Genomic DNA, 8,978 nt, shown 5'->3' with positions numbered 1-8,978 from the left:
TGACATCTGTCCAAGGGAACAAGATGCTGCGTTGGAAATGCACTTTAAAATACTTACTTTAAATACTTAAAAAAAAAGAGCCAAAAAAAAACAAAAAACGATGTATAACATTAAAGAACATTAAAAATATTTTAAATAAACATACATAGCATTCACGTGCTCCTCAGATGCTCTCATTTCCCGAGTTGTGCTTGCCTTACTCTAAGGCTAATAAATGTATTTCACAATCTGGGCCATTATTTAATACAAAACAATATTTAATACAAAACTACACATAATGTTTCTACTGTATCTCTGTCAATGACTGATATTTAGTTAAAATTAGTGAATTGACTGAGTGCTGTCTGTCAGTCTTTAATCAGTTCTGTGAATGACTGTATGGTATGCCACATGCACTGTAATATGTTTTATATTAAATATTACATTTTCAAATGAAAATAGCAACATGATCATTTTATAAGTATGCGTTAAGGACTAGATTATCGCTGGAGGAAACAGTTGTGGTGTGATGAGGGGTGAACGCAGCGAAAACTTTACAGTAGATTGGAAACCGATTGCTCCCTTGTGACCTTTTGTAAACTGTATTTATGACAAAGAACTGCACAGATACAGATATTATAACAATCTAGTATCTCTGTCAATCACTCTGATATTTAGTTAAAATGAGTGAATTGACTGAGTGCTGTCTGTCACTGTCTTTAAATCAGTTCTGTGAATGTATGCCACATGCATTGTAATATGTTTTATATTAAATATTACATTTTCAAATGAAAATAGCAACATGATCATTTTATAAGTATGCGTTAAGGACTAGATTATCGCTGGAGGAAACAGTTGTGGTGTGATGAGGGGTGAACGCAGCGAAAACTTTACAGTAGATTGGAAACCGATTGCTCCCTTGTGACCTTTTGTAAACTGTATTTATGACAAAGAACTGCACAGATACAGATATTATAACAATCTATCGATAAACAGACACCTTGTGTCCTCTGTTTCTCTTTGAGTCCGCTCGCGCTGCGCCGCCGCGGTCTGCGGATTGAAGAGCGTGCTGAAAGACGGGGAGAAGACGAAGTCTGCCGCTGTTTTCATATGAAATTTAAAGGGGACTGACTCTGAGGCAATCACGAATTTGTGTACAGTTTATGGAGCTAATCGCTAAAGCCCCACTAAAAATGGCCATGCGATGCCCAAGCTTCTTACGTCCATTTCGGAGAACCAGGACAAATATTTAAATCGATCGCTCAGGCATTTGAGTGGCACCGAAATCTGCGTTCTGATTTGGTTCTAGTACATACCGGTTACATATTGGCACCGGGTTTCGGTACACAACCCTAGTTATAAAACCTGACAAAGGTGAGCAGGGTACACCAACCCGCAGCCTCACAAACACTATGTATAGACACACCAGATAAGAACATCTTGGAGGCCACCATACTTTGGGTTGAGTGGGCCCTGACCCCCAAAGGTGACCAGAGGTCAGAGGACTCATAAGCCAGAGAGATAGCCTCAACTATCCATCTGCTTAAGCAGATATAGACAACACATAAACCTTCAAGATGGAGGGAGTCAACCCTGCAGAGAACCACTCTTGCAGGAACTCCAGCACTGAACCAACTTGGCAGTTGACTGGGTACAGCTGGTGATCTCCGCACCATGAATTGAAAAGCTTCCACTTCAGGGAGTACATTTACCTTGTGGAGGGATCCCTGGAGTGAAGAATGGTCCCAACAACCTCAGTTGAGAGACCAGCAGCTATGAGTTGTGCTCCCTCAGTGGCCACACCCACAGTTTCCATAACACTGAGGAATCAAAAATATAAATAAATAAAAGAGAGCCTCCATAGCTTAAGGTAAACAGCAAAGATAAGTTTTTCAAAAATGAAAACAAAAAGAAAAGTAAAACTAACGGTGACAGTGCTAGCATGTTGCACCCCCACAAGAATACTTGACTTTCGCTTGAAAACCATCCACTGTTTCCTCAATATGCGCGTTATTTTTGCTGCGCGCACCTTCGCGCTCGTGCTGAGTGGCGAGTATACTCTCTAAGCGCTGTTTCGTTATGCTTTCAGTTTCGTTTGCCCTTTGATGTTTCTCATATGCAACAGAAATTGCAGCGCTGATGAGTTGACCAACGCGGTGGTCGCGCCAGTGCAACCGCACACAAAATTTAGTCGCACAGGCAGAAAAAATGGTCGCAGTCTGGAGCCCTGCATATTAAAGTTCATAAGCGCAGCGCTGCTTTGTTTTTTTATAGCGGAAACCAAGAAAACGCTTTAAGCGCCACCTGCTTGCAGAGAGTGCATCTGCATCTCATTCAGCTCGTCTGCTGTTTCTGTTTCATGCAGATATTTTTATGCATAGTTTCACAAAACTGAAGTCAAACCATTCTGTTTTTGCTTCAAATTGAGAAATTATACAATGTAATTTAGATTAAAAACTGCTCGTGTTGCATGTATGCAGCATCTTTGTTTGGATCATGATTAAAACGCAGTGGTTGCCTCTAATTTTAAATGGAAAGAGTACAGACAAAGCCTTAGTTTGTTTATATGAAGAGATTTATTTTATTTGTTATTTATTTGACTTGGGGCTTGTTTTAAATTTTCATTTTAGTTTTGTTATTTGCATTTACATTATATTTACATTTAGTCATTTAGCAAACGCTTTTATCCAAGGCGACTAACAAATGAGAAAGGACACATTTAATTTATAATTTGTCTTAAATCTCATTTTGTAAAAACAAATCGTGAATCGAATAGAATCGTGAAATCAAAATCGTGAATCGAATCGAATCGAATCATGAGTTGAGTGAATCGTTACATCCCTACCAGGTGAGGATGAACAATCGTGCGAGCTGCCTGAGTCAGAAGGTCCCTCCTGATCGGAATCTCCCATGCAAACCCGTTGAGAAATGGCACAATGTCCAAGAACCAAACTCGGGCCAGCCAGAATGGAGCTATTAGAAGGCTGACTCTTCCGGCAGACTCTCTCCAAAACTCTCTCCAGCCTCGGCCACGTCTGTATTATGGCATCCAGTCCCAAAAGAGGTCTCCAGAGACGCAAACAGGTCGACTTGAGTCTGGCCAAAAATGCTCCAAATTTCCCCCAGAGCCTCGGGGTGGAGCCTCCATTCCCTGGGTCTCAGCACCTGTCTTTACAGGATGTCTGCTCCCTGATTGAGATGCCCTGGAATATAGACTGTCCGCAGGGACAGCAGCCTTCCCTGGGCTCAGAGGAGGATCTGGTGTGCCAGTTTGTAAAGTGGACGCAACCACAGACCCCCTTTGTTGGTTTATATACGAGACCACCGAAGTGTTGACTGTGCGTACAAGCACATGATGACCAAAGGAAGTGTTTCAGAGCCCGAAATATTGCCAGCATTTCCAGGCAATTTATGTGCCAAGAGAGATTATGGCCTTCCCATAGACCCTGGGCTGAGTGACCATTCAGGGTTGCTCCCCAACCTGTGAGGGAAGCATCCGTTGTAAGTGTTACACAATGACACGGAGCACCCAACACAGGTCCCTGAGACAGGAACCAAGGTCTCTTCCACATGACTAAGGCACAAAGGCAGCGCCGCGTGACCTTGATCATGTGATATGGTTTTCCCTGAGGGGCAACCCATATCACATGATCAAGGTCACGCGGCCTTGGTCCTGAGCCACCACTGCAGGGGTCTCATGTACAGCAGGTAAAAATGTATTATGTTGGATGCTCCTGCCATCAGTCCCAACAGTCACTGAAACTGCTTTACATAAAGTGACTGACATAGCTTCTTGGTGTTCAGCCTCAACCCCAGCTCTTTCATATGGACGAGGACGACATCTCGATGCCGAACCACCATCTGCTCCAGCTGGGATAAGATCAGCCAGTTGTCGATGTAATTTTCTATGCGGATAACCTGGAGTCTGAGAGGAGCCAAAGCAGCATCCACACGCTTGGGGAAACTGCGGGGTGACAGTGCTAGACCGAACAGAAGAACGCGGTATTGGTATGCTTCGCCCCTGAAAGCAAACCTCAGGAACTTCCTCTGTTTGGGAAGGATGGAGACATGGAAGTATGTGTCTTTCAAATATATGGTGACGAACCAGTCCTCAGACCTGATTTGCATCACAGTCTGTTTCAAAGTCAGCATCTTGAATCTGAACATCTTGACTGAGCGGTTGAGTTGGCGCAGATCTATGATGGGACGCAACCACCCATCCTTCTTGAGAACAATGAAGTATCGGCTGTAAAAGCTGGACTTCCTCTCGAGTGTAGGGACACACTCTATAGCCTCTTTTCTCAAAAGGGTAGCCACTTCTTGTTTCATCACCAGAGCCTTCTTGGGGCTTAACACAGTAAATGTGACCCAGTTGAATCGAGGTGGCCGAGAACTGAACTGGATTCTGTAGCCTCTTTCCACTGTCTGCAGGACCCACTAAGACACATTTGGCAGGCATTTTCAAGCTGCCAAAAAGTCTACTAAGGGAACCAACCTCTCAAGACTGGCTTTTGGTGTCATCAGAACAACTGACTCTGTGCCCTGAAGCAGATGACTGGCAGAGATCGACTGGTCCGGCTGTTCTGGAATCCTCACTGGAGGATGCGAGCTTCCCAGGACCACTACGTTTCCGGGCGGAGACTGAGAGGAGTGCTTGCTGGAGACCGCTGTGCCCTGAAGAACCAGAGGTGGTAGGGTTGACAGACCGGCCCCCCGAGGGCCACGAGGAGAGACGGGCACCGTATGATGAGGTGCCTGGCCACTGCTTTTCCCCAGAGGGATCTGCCCTCGGAAGACCGACACTCTGTGTTAGGACTTCTTCGCCGAAGCCTTCCTAGAGAGAATTCTCCCTAGTTGGCTTTGGCTAAGAGCGCCACCCGACCCCTGATCTCTCTGTGGGGAAGCCCGGGAAGCAAGGCTCTTTTTCTAACTTGTCCCACATTTGACATAGCAAATATGCCCCATATATTATAAAACAGATTAGGGCCATTTCTGGTTTGTATGTAGCACTTGACATTGGCTAATTGAAATGGAAGTTTAAAATTGAAAATATAGCCTAATAGAATTTGGCTACTTTTAGTAGGATGCAACACAGTTAACTGATGCAGGGTGATCTGGATGGAGCCTAAAGTGGCCCTTATATGATGCCGCAAATGTGGCCCGCATATAAAATGACAAATATTGCCCAAATAATTAATAACAATTTGGGCCACTCTTGGCAAATATACGGCACAGTCAGCATTCGCTAATCAGTGTGTAAGCCAACTTGTCCCATATTTGACATGGCAAATATGCCCCATATATTATAAAACGGTTAAGGACCACTTCTGGTTGTAACACTTGACAAGTGAGGCCACTTCTTGGATGTAACACTTGACACTGGCTAATTGAAATGGAAGCTTGACATTGTAAATATGGCCTAACAGAATTTGGCTACTTTTAGTAGGATGCAACACAGTTAACTGATGCAGGGTGATCTGGATATGAGTGTTAAGAAGGCAACATACCCAGCAATTTATTTTTTGAAACATGCTTTTAATGGCAGTTTTATTTTTTTAATATATGTGTACTTTCAGCATAAAACAGAAGTGCACTATAATGATAGCTCTTACTGTCACAGTTTCTGTTAATTTGGAATTTGTTTTCCTTTTGCACCATTTCCCTTGTTGTGTTGATTGTATTATTCTGCTCAGGTGTGCCTAGTTAATTATCCTTGTTTGGTCTGAGTACTTAAGCTTCTGCATGTTCACTTTGTCAGGTCTTATGTCTTGAATATTGCTGTGCTACATTGTGTTTGGATTTACCCTTGCTTTTAGTCCAAAACGACAGCCTGTGTGAGGTTAGTCTGGATCTGTTCAGTTCGCCTCAGTTTTGTTCTTAGATTAGTTTTGTTGACCTTGTTTGATTATTTGTTGGATTAACTTAATTTATTTTGTTTTCTTTATTTCTGCCTTTTTTGTTGGGTCAATATACTCCCCTTATTTTGCTGAAAAGCCTGTGTGCGCACTCCTTTCTACCTGGCCTTATTACACCTATATAAAAAATACCATTACATTTTAGAAAACAACTTGGATTGTTTCAGAGCGAGAGAGAGAATAAAATAAATAATAGTAATTATAATGGATAATATTATCATAAGGAGAACACCAGATTTCCTTCAAAAACGGTACACAATGCTCCATGATTGCACCAAATAATTTTAAAAGTTGACCGATCTTCCATGGTTTTATAAAAATTTAAATCAATCAAAAAGTTAAAAACAGTCAACAACGAAAGATGTTCTCATATCAACCGTTAGGTGGCAGTAGCAGGTCTTCTGATCTGTCCATCTGTTCCACATGAGAGAGCTCTTTGGCCCCAGCCGCAGGGCCCACACCAACTTCCATCTGCTGTAGGTGTACAAAAACAGTTGATAATGGCTCTCATTGATATGCGTGGAATCCCCACAACCATAGCAGCAACATTTTCAAATGTTTACACTACAAACAGGAACCGAATGTGCATGTAGCCTTCTGTCTATTCTGTCAGGCTTTTTCCTTTGGCCCTTATTAAGTCTTATGGCAACCCTATATACATAATCTGCAGCCTGTTAGAAATCAACATGAGACTTCTGTGAATCCTTAAAAAATGTTTAAACTATTTTTAGTCAATGACGCCATGACCACAAATAAGTCCTTATTGAGAATTAACAGTGGTTTAGCTCTACTTACTGCAGTTTTATTGAAATATTGAAGCTAATATGGTGATTAATGTTTCCTTCAGTTGGAAACTTGGCCCTTAACTTTTAAGTAAATTTTCTTTAAAATCAATGAATGTGTTGTATGTTTTATTTACAGTCAACTTCATCTAAAAGGCACTGTGTGGCTGTAAGGCAGTTGTAGCTGTTGTTTCTGCTTGTCTCTTCTGTTTTCTTTCCTTCATTGAGTCTGCTCATTAACAGCAGGTATCATCACTAACAGTCAATCATAACTCATACAGACACAGAGCACTAAGGATTTCACACTAAGGATTTTCCTGTAACTTCAGTGAGGCCTGCGGACAGAGAGTGTGTTAAGGAGGGTAACGACAAAAAGAGCTGGTTGAAATAGATTTTGAAAAGCCGGGCTTGACATGGTCACAGACGAGAAAACTGTTTCTGTTCGTGGCAGAAAACAGTTTACTGTAACTGTAGGCGTTTAAATATCAAATGTAGGATTAGGTAACAGCTTAAAAGTAATAGAAAAATAATGTTTTGTCATAGCACACTCAAAACAACAACAACAACAAATTATCTCAGGCTGAACTTCATTCAGTTGTGGCCAGTGGTAGATATTGAAACTCTTTAATCTGGCATGGAAATGTGAGGCACTAATTTGCATATAATAATGGGTTGCATTATTGTAATATTATTGTATTGTAAGCAGCCAGTGATTTGACCAACATTTGTGACCTGCAAAGAACGCAATGAAAAGTTCCATAAGACAATGCGACATTCCAAATTCCTCCGATTCCTTTGTGGGATAATGAGTACGGCGTGACTGAGATTAAAATATTTCACTCAAGTGTTTCTGTTTTGTAAGTTATCTCAGGACTGAAGCGAATCAGACAATAGTGATTATACCTGCGGCCTGTGCATGAAAATTCTTTATACATTTGTGATCTTCATATAACAAAAAGTTTGTTTTTATAAAAATCAACCATAAACGTGCGGGAAGTTAAAGAAACACAAATGAAAAATTATTTTTCAAGTTATCAGTAAGTGAGATGGCCCATAACTCCAACCACAGAGGAATGAATAACTAACACATCAGTTCTAAAATATTTGAGAGAGAGAGAGATACATGACTGCGATAAAATGTCTGGCGACACTGAAAGCTGGAATGAGAGTGAACAGAGCAGCAGCAGGTGGTTTTCATTACTGTAATTTTTCTGATATGAAAGAAATTCCACAGGCATCTTTCTCAGTGGAGAGACATCCTCTACAATAAGTCTGAAAATCAAAAGGTTGAACCGGCATTCATTAACAATAAATATTTATTATTTTCAGATGAAATGTTATATTCCAACACCCCTACATCATCTTGAGGTTGTAACAGTTAATTAAGGATAACTACACAGATTTGCCAAGTGCCTGAACGCTTGCTGATTTCAGTCAAATTCTAATGATCAGATGCAAATGAAATCAAATTCGATGACCAAGACAGTCATAGGAATTAGCTCAGCCAGCCAGGTCTTTGTGTGTGCATAAATCCATTACTAAGCTACGAGTCCTTTTTCCAACAATTGCAAGAAATGCCACTTTGTCTTGTGTGTTTTGTTTTCTTTGTTTATTTCAATGCTTTTATAATACTTTTCACAATACACATGGTTTCAAAGCAACAGAAATTTGGATATTTATAGCATTTGCACATTATTATTGAATTATGTGAATATATGACCATCTGTAAGGTTTGAAATTGTAATTTTGGTGTAGTGACATTTTTTTATTTTTTTTTGGTGATGTGCCATGGTCACATAAATTACAGGGTTTAAAAAGTTGGTTATATATGAATACTCGTAAGCAGTTAAAAAAAAAAAGTTGTTAAAGTCATGCCATAATATCTCATACAACAAAAGACATAATACAAAATATTGTTAGTCCTCTAGTGTGTAAGCCAAAGGCAACTGACAAGGAACAAAAAATTCCAGTTAATGTTAGATAATGGAGAAAAAAACCTAGGAAAAAACTGACTAAGCCAGGCAGTTCTCCTTTTTGTTTTGAGATCCATTTTTTCACACTGAGGACAACCTGAGGGGCTCATACTGTCATGTGTGTGTTCCTGTTTAGTTCCTGTTTGTCCTTATTTGGTCCTTCCAGTTCCCTTTACCATTATTAGTAATCACCTGTTCCTTGTTATTAGTTTTCCTCATCACCTGTCTGCCCCTCGTTATCTGCCCTATTTGAGTTCGAGCCCGTTCTGTTCTCCCTTGTCTGGAATTGTTCATGTCAACCTTGCTACGTGTTTTTCAGTTTCCTTTTG

Source organism: Sinocyclocheilus anshuiensis, unplaced genomic scaffold, assembly GCF_001515605.1.
Source record: "Sinocyclocheilus anshuiensis isolate Anshui unplaced genomic scaffold, SAMN03320099.WGS_v1.1 scaffold482, whole genome shotgun sequence".
Lineage (NCBI taxonomy): Eukaryota > Metazoa > Chordata > Actinopteri > Cypriniformes > Cyprinidae > Sinocyclocheilus > Sinocyclocheilus anshuiensis.
Note: the sequence above shows the minus strand (reverse complement) of the source record.